The 23,201-nt window shown below is 40.8% G+C and overlaps 1 protein-coding gene and 1 long non-coding RNA gene across 2 annotated transcripts in view; both read right to left on the bottom strand.

The window, feature by feature from the left end:
* fam20cb (FAM20C golgi associated secretory pathway kinase b) overlaps window positions 1–23,201 on the bottom strand; it is a 50,162-nt gene that overhangs the window by 18,860 nt on the left and 8,101 nt on the right. The gene's annotated exons all lie outside the window — the stretch shown is intronic.
* LOC116671469 (uncharacterized) lies at window positions 4,285–22,557 on the bottom strand. The gene is made up of 3 exons (XR_004327279.1): window positions 22,545–22,557; window positions 17,637–17,642; window positions 4,285–4,481 (listed from the first exon to the last, which is right to left on the bottom strand). It is a non-coding gene; the product is annotated as an uncharacterized LOC116671469 (long non-coding RNA).

Here is a 23,201-nt window from a genome sequence, read left to right as displayed (position 1 = left end):
CATAATCAATTAACAAATATTGTCTTTATCTCAATTTCAAACAATTGAGATAACATATGTTTAGGGAATGCAATCAGTCTCTACTAGAACACAATTAAAAATGGAAGTGGGGTTCGTTTTTTGTCATAAGGTTATAATTCATGTTAAAAATCTACTATGGAAGTATAAGTGGTCATATCCAGACTAATTTTCTGAAATGAGTCAGGGATACATATTCATCATAGAAAATAAGGTAAGGCCGTTGATTTTCAGGTAGAAAAAATGTAACTTGTTCTATTTTTCTTCTTGTAAAAATTTGAAACGGGTCAATTTGACCCGAATACTACACAAGGGTTAAGTCCTGGATCTTCACAGTCCTAACTACAGCAACTTTAAAGCGATTCATTACTTTTTTTCTGCCGTTTGTCACAATAAAACCAAATGTTCCTAAAGGATGACTACAATTACAGCTGCAATAACAACAATTTCAGATGACTGATATTGCAGTTGACAAGAAAATACAGTAAATTAGACTGTTTTATAATGCAGACCTATAATGCAGTAGTAGTTTTCTACTACTATAAAGCAGACTTTTGGTTAAACAAGCTTTTCTCTGAGGCAGAAACTATTTGATTGTTCAACCTCAATGGTGGAGAGAAAGCTGCTACTGTGTTATTATAAAGCCTCACTCCCTTGATGAATGCTAGACATGTTTTGATCCGAGTTATTTATTTGCCAAGCTAGCACTCTGTGGTGTTGGCTGTGCTCGTTTAGGTTTAACTCAAACTCTGAGATTTTGCTGCCTTGAGTATTGTTAGATTAATTTAAAGTCTGACCTGCTGCCATAACATTCATATTTTCTAGTGGTGAACAACAAAAGAGTGTCAAACGGCAGCAACGCGCTATCATGGTTTACGACAGACAGTGAATGCGTCATCACATTTAATTATCCACGACTGTAATTGCTGCATATTTGACTTTATTGGAAGTGCTTCAAGTGCCAGTTTGTAAAAATAGCCTCCATTCAGAATAAGAATCTCTACTGGATGATTAGGGGACAGGCTGGGCTAAGACTGATTGCTGTGGCCTTTCCAGGGCTATTCTGGCTGTGCTGAGTGTGTGCCTTCCACTCAACATTGATCTATCGACCCACAGTCCAGTAAAACCTCAAAAGGTGAATCTCATTTCTAAACACACACACACACACACACACACACACACACTGTCGCAGCCAAGCCCACGCATCCACACACAAACACACAGACTAACAAGCATGTTGATTTTTGATGACAAGATTGATGTAGCCTCTCTGAATTCTCCTAGCGTCTACAATAGCCAGCCACTCTTGCTCTCCAGTGCGCGCGTGCGCGCGTGCGCGCGTGCGTGCGCGCGTGCGTGCGTGCGTGTGTGTGTGCGTGTGTGTGTGTGTGCGTGCGCACGGTCGTGCGTTGTTGAACATGCTTTGTAGGCTTTGTGACAAAGTTGCAATCACCTCAACGTAATTGGAATTGAGCAGCTCTTCCATGTAACCATGCGGCTTGGTGGATAGGTAGGGTTAGAAAAAAAAAACGATTGCTATTGTATGTTACAATGAGATGCAGGTTAACGGCTTGGGGTTAAAGGTCAGATATAGAACATGTCAACACACTAATGGGGAAAAACTGCCTGGATCACCAAAATGCACATGCTGCTTTCAGGGGCTTTTCCTTTTGTCCCTCATCTTGTAAGAAAAACACGCTATGTTTATACTGGTGCTATTTGGTGATTGTTATGGTCTGTTAAGATGTATGTCTGAACGATTCCTTTTTATACACAGTATTAATATTTTAAGATGAATAATTAAAAAGATTCTCATTGAGAAGCCTAAAACTTGAAAAAGAGCCTAACTTTGTGTAACCGGCCGGCTGTGTTCAACTACACTGCAATTTTCTCCATCATATGAGCTCAATCCCCTACACTGAGCTTTCCTCTCCAGCGTGCAACAACAAAAAGAGTATGGCCCTGGCTTTTATGTAACTACATACAGGGCTGCTGCTTTACAGCTCTGTCAAGGCCGTTCTCTCGCTTTAAGTCTTCATTTCACCTTTTCTTTCTCTGCCCACGTCCTTTGCAAGGCAGTCAGCAGTGCAGAAGGAAAGCCTGCTTTTACAGCTTTGTATTTACAGTACACGTTTCAGGACCACAGGTCCTTTGGTCAGTGGTGTTTTCTAAGGCTGCTTACATTGTGTACGCCTAACCAATTTCGAAAATGCAAGTAAATATACAACTCTTTAGAACATACGTTATTTTTCAGACCTGAGTGGCATGATGTATGGTATGGTATGTATTGTATCACACAATCTAGACCATCAGCAGACTCACAACAATTTACTTCATAGGATATATCTAACCCCCGTTAATATGCATCACATGAAAGTAATTAACTGCCCTTTATGCACTTTGTGCCCACTGAAGCCTAGGAGCACTTATCTTCTCATGTTCCGGGAGGGTTTTCCTGTTGGTCAGTTCTGGAACAATATTGCATCCAAAATATCTGCCCTGATTAATGTTTCTGTACATGTTTCTGTCAATGTTTTGATTCTGAACGATCTGTCAGGCCTTCAGCTCTCCAAAACTAAAAAAACGTGCCCTATTAGCTTGACTCACGGCTGCTTAGAAGATGATTGCAACCCTTTGGAAACCGCCTCATGATGTTTGTACCTGGACCTGTTAACAGCTGGCATAACTGGAGCGGCAGGAAAAACTTTGAACACTTGATTTAAATTAATTCATTTTTTTTATTTATTTATTAAGTTTAAATTATTTGTACATGCTAAATCTATATCTATCTATCTATCTATCTATCTATATATATATATATATATGTATATGTATTAAAGCTAGAGAAGCTTTAACTTCCGCCCCACTGAGACTGTAAAAGCTCCTACATTATTTGTCCATTTTTGAGAAAACATGGAGGGCGACACATCGAGATGATGGTGGTTAAAAACAGACTTAGTGTAATGTTTAGCCCCATAGTGGAAGAAGGAGAAATGGACTCTGGAGTTCTCCACCTGGCGACTTGATTTATTTCTTCAGCAGTCACAAGGAATTGCAGCATTGCCAGAATGACTTATTGAAAAATAATAGAAAATAAACAAAACATGAAAACTAAATACTAACTATTGAAATTACTATCACCAACTAATATCAAACAAAATAATAAAAGGCTAAATCCGGCCCGGATGTTGGGCCCTAGCAACTGCACTCTTACTGGCCAAAGTGGTTCTCCTGAGAGGAGCCTCAGCCTCCTTCCTTTATAGCAGAAGCCCCTCCTACAAGACAAACCAAAGTTAATTGGAAATCAATCAAACCCTAGTGTTACTTCAGCATTCCCAAACCTTTATGGCTAATGACTACACGCTTATCAACGATAACATCAAAAAATGAAATGTTACATGCTGAACAAGTTCTCACAACAAAACTCTAGACATTCTGTACACCCCTCGGACTGGCTGACACTTGGGCCATTAGATCTTCCTCTAAAATGACTCCAGAATCTACATTCCTGTTTGCCAATCCACCCCTGCTTGCAATGAGAACAGGTGAATGAAACTAAATAAATAACTTGAACGAATTATGTATGTGTTGTTTATCCAAACATGATTCCTAGCCAGTACTGAAGTACTGAAATAAAAGACAAACCCATTGCTACTGCTCACACTAACCATTCCCATTTACTGGACATACAAAGGTAGATAGCAATGATACCACATGCTACCCCAGATTTACATGAAGGCATGGGCTAGCCCCATGACACTTAGCATTAAAATTTGACATTTTAGATGTGATTTTGTTCTAGCCAACTGCAAGAGCACGGGTGAAACTTTTTGCAGACTGAGCATAGTAGGTTTTTTTTGGGGGGGGGGCTACATGTTTAATTTTCACATCTCTAATATAGGATCTATCTACTGTACTGTACCCTAGAAGCTACTTTGGTAAGCATATCAGGAAGGAAAAACTATATGGCGATTAATAAATACATAGAGTCTGTTTCAGACGCTCCACAGAAGATAAATCAGTCATTTCTTCTTAAGTGTTAGAATGTGTGTCGCTCGATTGTCGTATATTATAGTAAACTGAATATATTTGGACTGTTGTCGAGACACCTGGTGACATCACCTTCTATGAAACTGCACTTACACTCACACACAGGCTACATTTACACTGCTATAATTTGATTTAAAAACAAATATCTTTGGCTACGTTTGCATCTCACATTCACGCTGCTTTCATGACCCCTAAATCTGAGAAATTTGAAAACACTTTTGGCCATGCTTGACTTTGAAATCTCCGGGGTTGTGTTGCAGTATCAACGGCCGCAAACGGAGATCTTTGACAACACCGACACTGACGCCAATGTTTTGCCACCTTGTTAGTTTGTGACGTCTCGTTCTCTGAGACTGAGCTACTAACGTTACCATGGCAACCACCAGCAACGGGCGGAGTATATATGCTGGCTCCTTTTTACCCTAGCGTGCCCAGTATACCAGAATGTTCATGAGATATGCGATATGGGCGTGATACTTCTACACTTGTGTGCACGGAGTTTGCTTTTGACTCAAAACTCCGCTTGAAAACCAAAATGTAGCAATGTCAATTTAGCCACAGACTTTTCTATAATGCTGGCATCACATGAATTATAACATAAAATCATTTCAAGCAAACACAGCGGAGAACAGGAAAAACTCTTGGACATAAACAGAGCAGCACCTGAGATTAAACCCAAACCAATTGCCTTTTTTTCTCCCTCCCCGAACAACAATTACTGCTAATTATCAGCTGCTCTGCCCTCCACCGCTTCAACCCTTAGCACTCAAAGCACGTAGTACACATCCATCCGCTCATGTCTCAGGCCATTCTTCTTCTTCTATCTCCCTCCCCTCCTGCACACACAGCCCTCATCTGCCTGTAACCAAAACAGCACAGGAGGATCCTGGGGTGTCGCTGGGCCTGATGGGACAGCGTGAGTTCTGCTGCTTTTCATTATTCATGCCCGGCCCTCCTCCTCGTTCGCACTCTCTTGTTCCTTCCCTCAATCCCCCCGTCCGCCCTTTTGGTCTCGTAGCGTGCAATGGATTTATTAGGAGGCATTACCAAGAAGGCCTGGCGTTAACCGTTCTTACGTTCTGATGGACACATTGCAGGAAGAAGAGGAGAGAAGGGAGGAAGAATCGTGAGAGCTAACACGACAGCAGCACTCATGTGTGGAGCTTTCGGGTCTAAAAAACAATATAAAGAAGTGTCTTACAGTATTCTGTCTTTTTTCAGCAAGGGACTATTCCACTTGTTGCAAAAAAGGCTGGCTTGCATAGAAGTCGATGAGAAATTAACTAGTCCTTCTAGTAAACATTTGCATAATGAGTTAATTGTCTCAATCACTAGTTTTAAGTCTTCTTCAATACAGCATGAAGTTCATTTTGTAAATTACTGTATGATCCCAATTATTTCTAAATTGAATGATAAAGCAGGGGATGCTTTAGGGTGTGGCTACATGCCTACCTATCAATCATGATAGAAGCTTATCGATGAAACTGTGTACATCAAAAATCTTTTACTTCATCAAAGTTAATTGGAAAAATTTCGAAAGCCTAAAACTAGAGTTAGCTTTTAACTTAAGAACAAGTCTGTCAATACCTCCGCCAGTACCCTGACGTCTGTGTTTACCCTCCGGTAAAACTCTGTTGGATGTTGAAGGCTTGAAAATCAGCAACTTTCCCTAATTAGCGTTTAGCTTAGGCAGCCGGCTGCGTTCATCATAGCATTGCATCATAGGAGTGAAGGTTGGAGTCACTGACTGCACACACACATACACACACACACACAGTCTCTAGGTTTGCTCAATAATGTGTACGCAAGTTTATTTTTGTGACACACGTTATGCGTGCCATTTGTGGCGTTACCCAGCAAAGACACAGGCCATTCCTAAGCTCATTGTCTCTCGGAGCTGATGGACTGCAGCTTGCTGTAGCAGCAGCAGCTTCTGCTACACTACAGAGAACAAAGCCACGGCTCTCTGAAACATCATACATGCAAGCGCCATCCAAATCCCAGAAGAAGCTCTCCATCGCGGGCGCTTCATTGTGCCGCTGACTTACCATGCCGTCCCTGAACAGGACGCGCTAATAGAATTATGAGGAGGATATGAAAGGAGGAGATAATGGCGCCGACGTTTCCGTTGAGAGACGATTCATTTCCAGAGGAGTGCGGCGGTCTTGCGGACATTAGTTGTCGCCATTGTGCAGACTCCAGTCAATGAGGCTGCTGACACTAAATGAACTTCCAGGCACAGAGTAAGAGCACCCAGGTGAGGCCCATCCACATCTGGGACTGGGGAGCAGGCAAGAGGAGAAGAGAGGGAGAGAGACTAGTAGTGCAGGAAATGCTATTTCCAGTGAGGTTTGATGCTGAGTGAGCAGGTGGACAATTTCATATCATACACAGACAGACACACACATGCGACCAGCTGTCTCTCACACACACACACACACACACACACACACACACACACACACACACACACACACACACACACACACACACACACACACACACACACACACACACACACACACATGCTGACTTTTCTAAAGCTAACAGCTTAAAGGCACAAGCACATACGCTGCAGACGTGCACGGGTAATAAATAGTGTGTGTGTGTGTGCGTGCGTGTGTGTGTTTCCCCAGGCGAGAGGCCGAGGCCCGAGCAGTATGATAGTCTGGAAACAGCTGGACATGGCCGATCAACGCTTGTACATGGCACAGAACCTCACACCGGGGTTAATCAGCTCAGCAGCGTGACACCGTGTGCTTTAATAGTTTATAGTGCACGAGGGTCCCGTCTCACATTATTAACTTTTTCATAACGTGCTTAAGGTCATTTAAAATGCATTTGCATTTGCAGGCCGTATATACGGCTTAAAATGTCAGTTTCGTAAATGTGTTTTAATTCAAAACAGCGATAAAGAAGTCATAAAAAGTTCAAATTAAGAAACGTAAGTGGAGGAAAAAAAAAACCTCTGTGTCATAATCATCCAAGTTTTGACATAAAATGGGTGCCATAAAAATTAAACTTGAACTCCAAAGGATAATTCTCTTCCCAGCAGGTAGTACATCTTTGCTGAGTCCAGCTTCCTCTCCTACAAACTGCTCGCTCGCTGATATTTATTAGGAGACAGCTTTGCATTTTGCTCTTGAGTTCTCATTCATCAATTGTGCATGCTGAGAAGATTTCCCGCCAGCATTAATAATTTGGGCAAATAAGGCTAAATTGCAGCATGTCAATTAGAGGGGACAGCGTGTTCTCTTCTCCACTGCAACAATAATTTGCAACCAATAAGATGGGTATATATATTACATAGTCTAAGGAATTTTTTTAATTTTTAAATATTCTATTATATATATATATATTTTTTTTTTTCCAAATGGACTGAGTCAAACCATTTTAATTTAAATGTAGTAATTTCCTTTAAATTGAATCCTTTGACAGTCTAGTTTTTCTCAGTAGTTTGTATGCACCTCTATGTTTTTATGTGCAGGCAGGGACAGTCCAGGCTGCCATACAGCACTTCTATTACTCAGGTTGACGCACAAATGGCTCCACTGGGCACAGACTCCCATTGTGAACTGGGTGGATAACAACATGTCTGCACTTTGAGCACATTCTCAGGTTTTATAAGGACACATCGATTCCCTTGGGGACATGGATGTGCCAAATTGGAAATTTGGTTGTGCGAACATTTAAAGAAGCCAGAGCCTCTCTGGAGGCAGAGTTAATTTCATTGGCGGATATTAATCTCACTGGGCGGAGACAAAGTACCACATTTGTTGGGTTGATAAATTAAATTGCAGACTGAAGCAAAGAAAGAGCTCTAATCCAAAAAAAGCCTTTTTTTCTTTTCATTCATTTATGACATGATATTGTAGCAACTTATGATAATTTTCTCAGTTATTTAATTAATAGTTTGGTCTATTAAACATCAGACAACTGTAAAAAAAATAAAAAAAAATAAAATAAAATGTCCATCGCAATATCCCAGAGCCCAAGGTGATGCCATAAATGTCATATCCTGTTTTGTCCAACCAACAGTCCAAAACGCAAATATATTTAATTAACTAGAATGTAAGACCAAGAAAAGCAATACCTTCTCACATTTGCAAACATGACTTTAGTGATTAACTGATTATTAAAACAGTAATTGTGCAGCTACACGTTTATGACTTTAGGGGTTCAACTGACCGGCTTACACAGAATAAGTCAAGATATAGAGTAGTGTCACTAGTTTGGTTCAACTACAGACTAATAAGATCTTGGAAAACCAATTTATTCTAATTTAGTATTACTAAACTGCATTACTGCACAGCAGCTAGTCAGCCAAAAGCAGATTTTGTTAGCTATGGCGAATCTCAAAATTCTCATATTTGATATATATACAGTACCATCAAAAAGCACTAGGTCAAATATTCTATTTCCATGATGCATAATTCTTCCAATAGATACCATGTGTCTTGTTTACATTACACATGTGCACAGTGGAAACTCTTTCAATTGTGAGCACACATTCAACAGACTCTGAACACATTGTCTTAGCGCACGTTGTACTTTATGACTTCTACAAGCATGTGTAGCTTCATGCAATGTATCTCAGCTGCTCCAGCTACAAGCAACAACGTCAAACAAACAGCACAGCAACCCTTCTGGCTTTAGAGGGTGGAGGAAGGACAGAGATAAGAGCAAAGATACTGTAACCTTCCTAGTAACTAAACATCATCCAGATCTACGGATGAGAGTTGTGTGCTTGGAGGGATGTGGTGATTGGATCATCTGCACATGCCCCCCAGAGCCTTTCTTTGTGCTCCAAATGGCCTGGCTACATGTAGATGCCATCAGATTGCTTCTGATTGGGGCTGAAGTCATTCCTCTCCTCTTCTTGTCTTTCATGTTGGCTACATTAGTGACAGGAGAGTAATCAAAGCTGCCATTAATGCCTGGCCATTTCCTCTGCCCTTGTCATGCATCAGGCCCATAGGGCAGGACTACACTTCCACTCCAGCGAAGTGCATTGTTGGGGGGGCAAGATGGCTAAAACCACCCAGCTAATGGATTTTCCTCTTTTCCTGTGGCTTTGGTCTTGAAAGAAAGAAAAAAAAGATCCTGGTAAGAGTAGTGAATGGGGCTATCTTTTACTCACAATAAACTCAGCCCATCTTAGACCATGGCTGTGTATTAATGTATTACATACATAAAGGTCTATACGGCTGCAGCATTATTAAGTCTTCTCGACATTTTCTAACATAAATAGATAAAATAAAATAAATATAAGGCAACACATTTACAACTGACTTGGATTTAAATTCTGGGGATTTCTGTCCTTGAGTATTAAAAAAAACTCAAGAATTGTCAGCATGAAAAGTCAAAAACTTACATGAATGCCCTTATTTGCGGTCTTGCTGAGAGTTAGAAAATCGATAGCCCTCTCATGTCTGTGTGTTAAATATGAAGCTATAGCCAGAGATGGTTATCTTAGCGTAGCTTGTCTTAGCATAAATAACATGAAAACAAAGAAACAGATACTAGAAATCTAAAAAAAGTCCCCCTTTACAACACCTCTAATGCTTCCAAGTTGACAGTTACACCACGTAACTGCCTGTAAAAAAACAACTTATGGCAGTTACATTTTGGTGTGTTAATTAGTTGGCTTTAGACTTACCTTTGGACAGCGCCATGCTAGCTGTTTCCCCTCGTTTCCAGTCTTTAAGATAAGCTAACTACGTCCTTGCTCTTTTTTTTTCCTATTTAGCGTACATACATGAGAGTGGGGTCACTCTTCGAACAGTTACTTTAAAATGTTTGGTTTAACACCAACTGCATTCATATGAATTGATTATTTTTCTTCAAATGCGTTGGTTTTATGCAATCAATTTTCCATTTTGATGAAGACTTCAACCTGATTGTGGGAAGTATAATATGTCAAATACGTGTCTATGTTAAAACTACACTGTATATAAAAGTCATTAGGATGGGATGAAAGGATTTCCCTGCCTCGCCTCATTCAGGATGGCTGACAAAGAGTGGAGCTGAATTAGACATGAGAAGATAAACCATTCATACATCCGTTAGCAACGTCCCATTAAATCCAGTTGAAGTGGCTCATTTTGCCAGGCAGCGCTTCATCCTGTCTCCCTCCCACGTTGTCTACATCCCTTTCACCCTCTCTCTCTCTCTCTCTCTCTCTGTACAGTATCTCTGAGTCACACCACAGACTACCAAGGTGCTTTTTTTATCATGTAGCTGCTGCGCACAATTTCATTTAACTGATCATCAACTTGTGAGTTTTACTTTAATCAAAGCTGGCTTCAAATTATACCACCATCCACCACTGAATCAGGCGTTAAACATATGTCATGTCACGGCATGAGTAATTAGTAACATAAACCCCTCCCCAAATTCTTTCATGTCTGGATTGAAATTTATTGCTGAGACAATTAGTCTAATTATACAGTTTGCAGCCTGGCCGGGAAGGCGGTGACATGCCACTGTAACAGGATCCAACTTGTGTGCTTCATGTTGTCATAAAAGCAGAAACACAGATTGTGTAGAAATGCGCACTGATGGGATTTGGCAACACGCTCCGGTGGGCGACCAGCACGTCTGATTTATGACACACAAATCTCTGCGGATCACAGTTCACACCTCATAGCTAAAGTAATACACACATGACGAGAATAACAGAGGAGAGGAGTATTCTTCTGTCGTTTCTGGAGAGAACCACGGAGGGGCAGCGAGGGCCTCAGAGTCTTAGAGCTATGAAGAGAAACCCCCAAGAAGTGGGTTAGCGGAGAGAAAGGGAGACGGTAAAATAAAGAAATAATCCAAACTGGGTGGTGAAAAAAAAAAACATGACTCAGTGACACAAATCAAGGGATTTGGGATACACTTTAGTAAAAAGCAGCAAAATGAAAGAGAGAGGGAGGATCGGCATCAAGGTCTGGCAAGCTGTGAGCGACTGCAGCCAGGGCATGTGGTGTCCTGAAGTCCAGGGGCTGTGTCTGGTAAATTGTTGGGTGGGGTACACAGTGGCTGTTGATAAGCAGATAGAACACAGATCTGTGCCTATAAATAAACAATAAATACACATAGGGAAACCCTGGAGCTATGGGACTAGTGTGGCAAGGGCACAGAGGCTCCAAACTGGAGAAAAATATCCAGGGGAAAAACAAGAGAGGGAGGGAGAGAGGGGTGAATGGAGAAACCAAAGCACTGAGATGGAATGAGGAAGGTAGCCAGGAGATTTAACCACAAGACATACAAGCAACAAACTTTATCAGATCCCAGGAACACCATGAGTCAGTTCTTCTGTTTCATAACAGTGAAATAAAGGGAAAGGCCATCTCGTATTCCTCAAACCTCAGGAGAACCAAGCTCTTTTTTTTATTGCAGTACTATTATAACCTCGCAAATAAGAGCGGAAGCCCAACGGATGCTGGAAAGTACAATACAAAACTGACCTTGTTAAGCATTTATAAGGACTGTCTGGGAGGCTTTATGAGCAGGGAAAAACAAATTTTGCAAGAGGAGGAACGATAAACGTCAGATTCAGATTTTCCAGGGAGGGCTGCGAGAGTAAGCAGAGGGAAGAAACTCAAAGAAAGGGGGAGGAAAGGGACAGAGTAAAGTGAGTGTGTTTCTCCCAGCTGAATCACTCATATCATATCAGGGGAAATTGAGAGCCCAGAGATGTTGTCGAGGGGAGCAGCGCTCTCCTCTCGCTTTCTGTTCTCCCAAGACCAGAGATTGAGAGGTGTGGCTGGAGGAAGAAGGAGTGATGGTGAAAAGGAGTGACGGGGAGAGAAAAGGGACGGAGAAAAATAGGAAATAGCCTTGGGTCGGTTCAAAAAAAAGCAGTGAGGTGAAAGAGGAAATAAAACATGCCAAAAGCAAGTAAAAAAAGGATGGGAAGCAAAGGAAGATGAAAGGGGCTGAATGAATGAGCCGATGGCAGAGCGTGATCGGGCTGACAGCTTTGAGATATTAAAGGATAGCTTCTCATTTTTTTTCAAGTCTCTTTTTAAGACATACTTGAACGGCAGGTTTCACGTCTCCGAAACAGAAAGTGGATCAGATCTACACAAAGGAACTGTCACGTGAAGAGGGAGATGCAACAACAAAATAATGTAGCAACCAACCAGCCATGGAGACACATACTGACAAGCTTAGTTCCTTACTTGCAGCTAGCAACAGCTACTAATGACGTACATACCACGACAGATGCATGCACATTTAATTCAGGGAATAAAAGAAACATGACCAATGGTAATTTTGCATATTTAAAATGTCTAAACCTTTGCACTTAACTGCAGCTCTTGCATTATTGCACTGCAGAATAAAGGAGTGAACAGTGGCGGAGAGCTCAAACAAACTGCTTTTAATGTTTCCTTACACGGACGGTGTGACACACGAGAAGGCCTCTCTTCAGACTGACTATGAGTTTTACTCATGTAGGAGAGGGAGTGTTTTGGACACCGCATACTCTGCATGTTTAAGTGGTCTGCCTGCTTGAGTTGTGTGAACAGCAAATTAGGGGAGGACATGTGGAATTAAAGGTGAAAGCAGTGGCCTGTTCCAGACGCTGGGCTATGATTTTCAGGGATCATTACTTTGAGTGATGAGTCAGCCACGCCCCCTCTGAAGCTGGCTCGTGCTTGGACAAGAACTCAGACTCCAAAGCTCATATTTGAATAAGCGCTGGACAAACACCATAGATGCCCCCCCCTTCCCCCTCACACTTCAGCACTGCACGGAGTTAACTGAACACACAGCACAGCATCACAGTTGGTAGGAAAGCTCTCGCAGCACACTAATCCGTGCAGTTTTGCCGAGCTGCTTCTCTCCTCGCCGGGCCTAACAATGCTGAAGTCACTTTTCCTCCCTCTCTCTCTTTTTTTTTTTTTTGCAAACAACAAGTCATAATCCTTCGGCGAGCGCAGCCATATGGTCTTGTCTTCATCCTTTCTTTATCCACACCCCACTGACATTAATAATCTGCAGGACTGGGAAGATGGTACAGGGCCAAAACACTCCCAAAATTCTAATAATCCCTCTGTAGTTTTTTGTACTTTTGGCTGAAACTGACATTGTCTTTGAAATGCCAATAGCAGCCTCCATTAAAGCTGCACAAGTCAGTTTTTCTATTTCAATGACAGTGGTTTAAATTACTGTGTAATATGTAAGGTAGAAAATTATCACCTAAAAATGCAGTTATAGCATCATTTAATGAAAAAAAGGTTTGTTTTTAGTGAAAATGCTATATGCAGACAAATACAGCTGGTGAACACGGTGGAGCGTTTAGCAGCTAAAGTACATATTTCCCCTCAGGAGCTGGTGGAAAGTAACACAAAGCTAAATAGGGGTGGAAATATTGAAGCAACATTAATCAGGTGGCCAGAAACATGACTCCAAAACTAATGCTAACGTTGCTCTGTATCTACTGGGTGTGCAAATGTTTGATAACAGCTCCATACCGACCAATAAAACCAATAAAATCAATTAAAACTGCTTTCAGGCTGCACCATAGGCTGTAAAATTATTTGTACAAAAAGAAGCATATTTTATGTTGTAACAGTAAATTACATAATGGTCGCTATTTGAGTCCATGTATAATCTGTTATTTGATGTTTTTTGTTTCAGCAGCGAGTACATTTGCATCTTGTGCCAATAAAGCACCTATAAACTGTAATGAAACAGCATTGTTAAAAACAAATAAAAATTAAAGTGTGCCAATAAACAAACAGGCGACTCAGTCTAAGTATAGTCACAAATCACATGCTGTCATCCCTTTTAAATGATGCTCATCTCTAAGAGTTGCTTAAGCAAAGACTGACTGGTACAGTCCATGCAACCATTTCCATCCTGTTTCATGTGAGGCAGCAATTCATGTTGGGACTTGGGCATTTTAGATGGCTTTTTAATCTTGCCATCTGAGGTTGGTTGCATCACTTGTTTTGACTAACCAACCTCCTTCTTTACCTCTGAAGAGGATGTCAGTGGTGAAGCTTGGGGGGGGGGTAGGATATGCAGATATTGAATTGTAAGAGCAGAGCTTTCTACTTTAATCAAGCTCATACAGTATGCAGCCGTGTGGAACAGATGTTATTTAATCCGTATCTATACCGGACAGCTGTGGTTCACACAACCTTTTTCTCACCGTAACCTTAGTCGCTGCTCTGCTGTTTGTTAATTACGTATCACAACATGCCCCGTGTTCCTAAATGCCCCCCTCAAAAGGCAATTCCTTTGGGACGGGAGGGAAGAGAAAGCCCAATTAGACCAAGTGTCCATCTGCTGAAAGGGAGAGGTGGAAGGGGGAATAAAAGAAATGAGATAAACGCAGTAAAAAAAAAAAAAGTGACGCCCCAAAGACCTTGCGGTGCTATAATTAAACCTGACAATCAGGAATGTTGGAGAGCGACGGGTGAACATGGTGTTTTACCTCCTGCTTCATTACAGTCTAATGATCCCCCCTAAGGTGTTTTCCCTGACGCTAACTACAGCTTATAAAAGGGATCAGTTTCGGCGTGAAGAGGCCGCAAGCTTTAATGGCTGGTGAAGGTAAAGACAGAAAGTAAGGAGAGTAAAGATCACAGGAGAAGCTCTGCAGACCAGACTGATGCTCCGCCACATTATAAAACGCTGGATATTTCTGGAAAACCAGAGCTGTCTCGCCCTGTGGCAGAATAACAGATATTGTGTGTATATGAACCACTGAGCATGACGGCTTCTTCAGGCCATCGCAGCTCTCAGATCAAGAAAAGTGAAAGCACCGGTTCACTTTTTTTTTTAAGTATGTTTGCCCCATTCAGAACATCTCTCTTTAACTGCTAACTCCAAAGCACATTCTCCCTCCACAATTCAGGAGATTAACGATACTTTCACCATGGATACATTCGGGGCAGTTTCATCAAACTCTGGGAGCACTTACAAGCTCATTTGACCGGAACATTCAGGCTAAAATAACCAAAACCAAGACAGATGAAAATGTGTCTTCCAACATGAGTGTGGTTTCTGTTTCTTAGATGGAAAAATGTAACAAGAACAGGAAACAACCCAAAAAATGCAAAGGTTTGAATGATATACGAAGACAGATGTTGACATTTGATAGCCGGCAGCCGAGCAAAACAAGCTGCAGTCAGGACAGATGCTCACGCTCTGTTATTCCTTCACATGCTCTTAAGCACAGAGAGTACACAATTCTTGGCTAAAGTTGAAGGGACTCAAGTTCGATTTGTTTGATTCAACATGCTGCCAAAATCTCCGACCTCGTGAGATGACAGGTTTCTAAAACACTCTCCAGTGAACAAGCCGAGTTATTGTTATCATGCAGCCTAAACTAGCATGAACTAAATACATTTTTGAAATAAAGTTGCTATTGATTGGCCCCCGGTTGGTGTAATTAGACCTTTAAAACGTGTCATCATCTAAGTTGTCCATGTTTTTTTTATTTTTTTATGAGGTTTATTTTTAGCCTTGTGTCGTGAATATTCAGCTTGGAACCAGAGCAAGAAAAAAAAGCTTCACTAAAGTATGTGATGCTAAATACAGGACACATGACACTGTCACACTCTCTCTCTTTGTTCATTGACTCTGGGAAGGCAATAAAAGTCTCATTTCCAGTCATGAAACACTATCTGTGCCTCTTCTTTCAGCATCTGGTCCTCAATAAGATTGGCAGCGTGTAGGGCTGGGCCCGGGCCAGATGAATCAACGTCTGTCGCGATTGTCACATTAGCTGTTGAGGTGTGCTGTGTCCAGACAGAGAGTAAAGCTCGGATTGAGTGACAGCTCCTTCAAAGCAAAGAGACAAGCTGACAGATGGTATCAAGGCCTCGCATTCCCTCAGAAACAGTGAGACGGATCAGCTTCTCTGAGATGTTTATGGGCGAGTAATTAAGCTTCTTTTTTTGAATTTTCTAAGAAACAATGATTGAGTTTATCAGGGATGAACCGCCATTGTGGCGCGGCCAGGAACAACATGCCTCTGAGACTGCGGAGAAATGGCAGCACAGCATTTCATATCCACGCGTGTGTGTGCGCGTCAAGCGTGCTAACACACACAGACACACAAACGTGCAGTAACGTGCGTGCACACAGAGATGGCAGCGGAATTTAGCCAAGGCTTTGATATGCAAATTGGATGCTGGCTTGTCATTTCTGCTGGCTGCAACACTGTGTTATCGTTCGTTCAGCACGGCATTAGAGCTGATAACATTTACCTGAAGGGGGCAGTTGACTGATAATATCGTCAAGACATTTCTGCTCCTGGAAGGCGAAGGGCCGCGTGGAATTTGCTGTAACAGCATTACTGCCAAGTGGTGCTCATCCGCACATGAGCACAAAAACAAACACATACACACAAAGACAAAGAAATGAGACCAATTTCTGTCTCCTACAACTACAGTGTGAATACTGAGACAGTTTGGAACACATGCATGTCCAAAATCATTAGAAGTGGCAGTAAACAGTGACACACACATACACACACACAACTCATTTGCAGTGACAGCAGTGCAGAGTGAGGAAGTGGTGAAAAGACTGGATGCTGATGTTGACTTTTCAAAAAGAAATGGATGTTAGCATTACACAGACATGTCAAACGTAAGGATTGTGCTCATCAGCTGCACTAATTAAAACTGGCACTGTGTGTTAGAATACATGACTTACTAATATCCACATTCTACATAAATCATGATGGTTGATAACTGTAGATGGCAGAACGCCAACAGTACATTAACAGATTACAACAGTTTGCCCCCCCATCCCCAATGGACCACAGATTATTTTCATAAGCTTCTGCTCATATCATGTTTTGCCATAGTTCGCCGAGCAATAAGTCTGCACTGCTTATTGTCCATTACCATACCAAGCGCTATGCATGCCATTATTTAAACAATTTGCACTGAAACGCATAGAATTTACCCCAAAAAAACAAGTCTCTACGTCTGTCTAAGTAAATGTACACAACACTGTTTTGAGCCTTGACCGTCTGATTGAATAAAAAGCAATGATTTACGGTAACCAGGCCACTGAATAACACAGTTTGCATCAATGCCCTATGGACCGACCTTCCAAAATTGATAATTTTCAAGGTCTCATATTGTGAAAAGTGAGACTTCCATGTCTGTTTTTTATCATAAAGCAAGTCAAGATGCTATATGCATACTGTGAAAGTATCAAAATGTCAATCCACAAAGAATGCACACAGTCCGTATTCAGAAACAGTGCACGAGCAATACAATTTTCATGGCACAACTACACTATATATAAGAAGAAAGAGCAACTACACTGCCAAGACAGAGACAGCTTAGAACCGAGAAAACCCCAATTCAGAGTAGTTTCCTGCATCAGTGCCACGCCTCTTTAGGAGACTAGCAGCAGGTCCGAGTGTAATGATTCCAATAGGAGAGGGAACGTGAACACAGATTATGAGAGATTCTTTTGCCCCATAATCACCAAAGTATATTTAGGACCCATTTCTCACAAGCCACATATCTACCAAACATTCTGCTACTAAAATGGCATTTTTCATACGGGCACATCAGGAGAAAATTAACTGGGTTTGAGACCTGTTTCTGTCTCAGGACCAAACTCTCGCAAGTTCTGGCAAATCAAAGAAGCTAACGTCAGCTTACGTCTGTGAACGACCTACCAAAACTAATGTCCGTGATGCTAAATATGTCTTTTAGCACTGTAAATATCTAACGTTAGCAAAAGAACATATCAATAAAATTATTCAAACGTAACTTTCCATCCATCCACACAACGTTCACTACATATTCAAACGAGGCCGTACCCCTTTAGGAGACAGGAAGTGTGAACAGTTTCATAACACTGGCGCCGTTTAAATGCTCTATGATTGGTATAACGGATCTTGGGCCAAGAGCACAGACGCGGAAGACCCGGAAAACTCTGACCAATCGCAGAAGACTGGGCTTTATTGGGAGTGAGTCTTAAAGAAACAGAGCGTTTCAGACAGAAGATGACTACAGGTATATTCAAACAAAAATAATATGTTAATTTTTTTTTAACATTAAAGCATGTAAACATGTTCTAGCAGAAACCCAAAATGCTTATAAGTATGAACCTCAAAATCATCTTAATATAGGACCTTTAAGGGAATAAAAATAAGCATGACAATTTTTCTTTCCATTTCGAACAATGTTAATCTAACAAAATGGCAGCGTTGTCTCACTCTTTGTCTCCCAAATTACAAGTTTCTACATTTTTCTGACATGAAAGTTATTTAAGTATCCTCCAGCAATGGAACGGAATTGTAATTTAAAAGGTATTGTTATTGTTGTATCGTTGTTAGTTATTGTAAGACCTTAAAATATTGTTTGCTGTATTTGTCCTGTATATCTTTTTACTTTGTGATGGTAAGATTATGTAAAATAAGTGGCAGGACCAAATTAGCTATTTGCTGCCTGCTCTTTCTCAAACTAATCCTTTTTATGTATATTTTTTTCTTCTTTTTGTGTTAATTTTTAATTGGTTTTGTTTTATTTATGGTTTTAAAATTTAGTTTTGTCTTGCAACATGGTGGATTGTGTTACATGAATGAATAAATGAAATGAATGATTCTCTGTTAACACACAGACACAGCTATTTTCACCAATTCATCTGGGATGACTACAGGTATATCATCATTATGGCCTTATAGATTAGGCCTGGTATTGAGTGTTACTGAAGCTAATTCGTATTAAATATATATGGCTTCTGTAGCATCAGGGTGGAGTTTACCATTTTTGCTTCGCCTCCAACTCAAGCTCCAACAAACGAACACACATACACACAGGGGAAAACAGTGTGGCTGTGCTTTACATGATCCTGGTGGCCTGCAGTGTGTTACAGTCTTGGCAGGGAAGACAGTAAGGGGGTCAGATAACTGAGCCTCGAGGCTCCATTGGATCAGTGAGCACTTGAACACACTTTTTTCCCCCCTCTGTTCCTCAAAAAAATTTGCTTCAGCACAAATAATACCCTGGTGTAACAATTATGACACATGGAAAACAGTCAAATCATTAAACAGAGAGCAGTGCAAAGCCTTAAGTGCTGCTAAATAACATCTCACAGTGGTTGTAATTTTTTATTAATTATTCAACTGTTTTCTCTAGCAACAGAACAGCAGACATGAACGAATTGATTGAAGATATTTCCTTAGGTGGGCCAGTGCGTTTACAAGCAATTATAATATTCCGCGATTATTCATGATCCCAGAGTGCTCTGTTTAAGATGTGGAGAATGGGCAGGACTTATTGCATTTACAGTTTAGGTGGGCTCATATTTTGGGCTTGGAAAAACATTATTTATTTGGTCATACAGGGATAACTGTGATTGTTTAAGTGTGTATAAAAAAACTGCTTATATGAGAAATAACATTTATGGAAATTATAAGCATGTAATGTATGCAAATACATTCACAGTGGATTTCAAGCATGTGCTGCTTATTGAATGCCACAAGCATGTACAGTATAAGGTTTAACTACTATATGTGCTTTATACTGTATATCCAATTATTCTTGTAAAAATGTTTAAATGCTTTATGTCATGGGTCAATGCAGCTGCTGGAGTGTTTGACCAACAGATACGTTGGCCAACAGTTTTGGGAGTTAACATGGTTCTTTCTACCCACTCAGCTCTGGCGTTGCAACTGCGCTGCTGTGAATTTCCTGTATTTCCAAACACAGCTCCTCTCATCATTTGTGCTCTGAATGATTTGTCCTGAGGCAGTCCATCCCTTTATGTCTAAACTCAAAGTCAAAGCACAGGAACAGGAAGACCTTGTGAATACAATATCACGCGGCAAACATGCACACATGCTGACAAAAACACCAACATGTATACAAAAAGTGAGGGGCAAAAACGAAGCTTAGTTCGCAGAGGAGTGTGCTTGTTTGACATCCTTTTGTCTGGCAACACACGGGAACATTCGCTCAATTGTCCTGTCTTTTATCAGTCTCTTGGTCTTTACCTTGTACGAGGACAAATCTGGGCAGCTTTAAGCAAGGATAATAAGGGTTTTTGTTGAGACAAGCCCTTCCCATCTTCAGACAAAGCTCCCTCAATCTTATTCTTTTCACCTCCCACGGCTAATGCAGCTTGATGATACAACATCATCTCCTCTACGCAGCACATTTCCCACTTATATTTCACATTTAACACAGACATTCCCTCCAGGCTGTTGTTAGTGCTGCAGTCAATATGTTATTGACACAAATGAGGTGACATTATGTAGCTCCCGTCTCCCCGACATGTCAATCAAAAATTACTCATGGACCCGGCATAGCCCAGATATAGATCGCTCAGTGGGGAGGAGCAGCGGAAAGAGCGGATATCTCTTCTAGGAATACTCAGATTGATTTGTGTGCGACTGAGCCAACAGTTTGCTGATTGACAAGCGATACAATTAAGTGGAAGTGAGAAAGAACGGAAGACCATCATTATATCAATCATCAGTCCTTACCTCCGCCTTCCTTTGTCGATCATCCGCTCTCATCGCCTAATGGGCTTTGTGTACTCCAAGACGATTTCCACTATAAATATTACAATCATGTTCCTCGGTTCACACCAGCGCAAAGTCATAATGACAGCGAGACAAAAAGAAAGAGGGAAAGACCAAAAAAAGAGACTTTCACTGTCAGTGTTTTCTATCCAGACACACAGGTTCAAAGTAAGGGTGGAAAAAAAAAATTGATTCTTAGATGTATTGCGGTTCTCTCTAGCACAAATCAATGCTTGATTCTGATAAGTTAATCAATTTTTAAAAAGATTTTTTTTTAATAAATGTGTTGATTTTTATTAAAAAGTTACTGTCTCCAGACAAGTACAAATCAGAAAACACAGGGACTGAAAGAGGATGGGATAATGGACAACAACTTAGAGTTTAGACAAGAGTGCAGGAAGAAAACCCACAAAAATTGTCAAAAGAAAAAAAACTCATAATACACATGATCTAATGAGACAAACATAAAATAATAAGGCAAAACACATACAGGCTGTTCATCTACTTTATCACATTACATCTGACCACCTCATGTGTCATGTTCTAAGAAGCCAATACTCCACCTTTAAACATGACTGAGCCTCTGACACGGAAGATACACAAAAGTACTCAAACTATTTCATTAAAACCTGTCTGTGACAAATACTGTAGATGTCAAAAATCTTCCCACCAGATTCCACCCCCAGTTCAAAGTGCTGTAAAGTACGACCCTACAGCTAGGACCCTAACACACTGTACCGCAAAGGTCTATTTCAGTACGCAGAGGTTGCTTGTGGTCCTTAAGGTATTACATACATACCTTTTCATTGCACTAAAAGGTACATGGGCGTGTCTGACAGCAAAAGGCACATTATTTGTATTAGCATTATTTGAGCTTGAAGGTAAGCTTTTGAAGGTACAACATGATTTGTTGCTGGAGCGTTCTTCCCAAAGGGACTGTACCTTTTCGAAGAGCAATTTTTTTCCCCCCACAGCACAACAGAATGGGTTACCGGTCCAGTCTCAAGCTGTAGTTATTTTCTCATAGCTGCTGGCCAGAGTGATGGTAATTGGTGGACCTTTTGGAAATTGAAAATCAAGGTAACGAATGTGAGTTATGATTGAGGGTGACTACAGGTTTGTTTTTGTTTTTTTGCAAAGAGTTAAACCTGTTAGGCAACATAACCCTATAGGTGGAGGTGTCGGGGGCATACAAAGCCACTGTACAAGAATTTAAGGAAAAAACGCAATTTTATGGGTGCTCAATCGGTGTCCCTCAAGGTTCTATTTTTATTCCGAATTTATATTTATGATCAAACATATCTGTCTGTTCAGAAGTTAATATAAAAATGTATGCAGATGACACAGTAATTTATATACATGCTAATTCTAAATAGCAAATGTTTTGATATTGTTTTGCTTAGTCAACTTTTTGGAAGTTTTACTTTTGGTACTGAAAAAAAGTTATATTTTTGTATTACAGATATTTGACTCAGCCAACCACTTTACTTTTAGCAAAAGTATTCTAGCATATTCACCTTGAAAAACACAACAAGCTACAGCACACAGTAGCTGCACCATAAGAATAATCTATTAGGACAACTGGGACTATTTTCTTCTTGTTCTACAGTGTACCAAAGAATCAATGTGCATTTTTGCCATTTGAGGTAGATTTCAGGTTAAGTCTTCCAAATGTCTATATGTTGTATATTTTGAGGGCTTACGTGTAAAATGAACATGTTTTAACCCACATATGTGTAGTAGATGCTCCCAAGCTGAAAGCAAAAAGTGTTTGTTTACAGTAACAAAAGCAGGAATTATGAAAATGCCGCAAATTTAGGGGTTATTTCAGTCCGGGTCACAGGCACAACAGCATGCAGAGGATGACGAAAGTGATAATTGAGCTTAGTCATAAAACTCAGCTTCATTCAGGTTACAATGTTGTGGCAGAGAGTACAGCCATGATGTTTTCATCAGTCTACTTAAGCAACACAGGGATGGGCATCAGCTGGGATTTTAGTGCCATCCCTTAAATACTCTCTGATCTCACAAGACTTGTGGTCTTAACAAACCCCGCAAAACAAGTCTTGAGTTAGATTAGAGTAGTTAAGACTGGGTTTATTCCATGTCTGGAAAAGTGGACTGCAGACAGCAGTTCAGCGGGATGATTCATCTATGTTACATCATAGCGGACAGGTACTTTAAGCCATTTTGTGGTGTCTCAATACAGTTAAGCTGATTCAATCTCTGTCATGTGAATGGTTAAATCATGCAAAAATGCGTTTTACTTGACCTATGCCATCTCAAAACAGACGTACTGATCAGTCTCTCTCTCTCTCTCTGAGGAACAATGAAACAAATACGGAAATCCCGTTTTCTTCATCTGTGCCATTCATTAAAGAAAGTGCAAGAGAAAAACAAAAAGGCAGAGTTTCAGACACAGGGGATAATGATGGAGAATACTAAGAATGAGAAAGAGACAGAGAGGCTGATAAACAGAGAGAGCAGGTTTCCACAGATATAGATGGTTTGAGGGGTCAATCGTTACCCAGACACCGCACATACATGCCTGCCTGCCTTTGCTGCCTGATTGACTGGCACACATTTGCATTAGAGTTGAGAGGAGCCGTGCAGAAGAGCACAGCCAGAG

This window comes from Etheostoma spectabile, chromosome 21 (genome assembly GCF_008692095.1).
Source record: "Etheostoma spectabile isolate EspeVRDwgs_2016 chromosome 21, UIUC_Espe_1.0, whole genome shotgun sequence".
In the NCBI taxonomy this organism is placed as follows: Eukaryota; Metazoa; Chordata; class Actinopteri; order Perciformes; family Percidae; genus Etheostoma; species Etheostoma spectabile.
The sequence above is the reverse complement of the archived record's forward strand: the minus strand, read 5'-3'. Positions and strand labels throughout refer to the sequence as shown.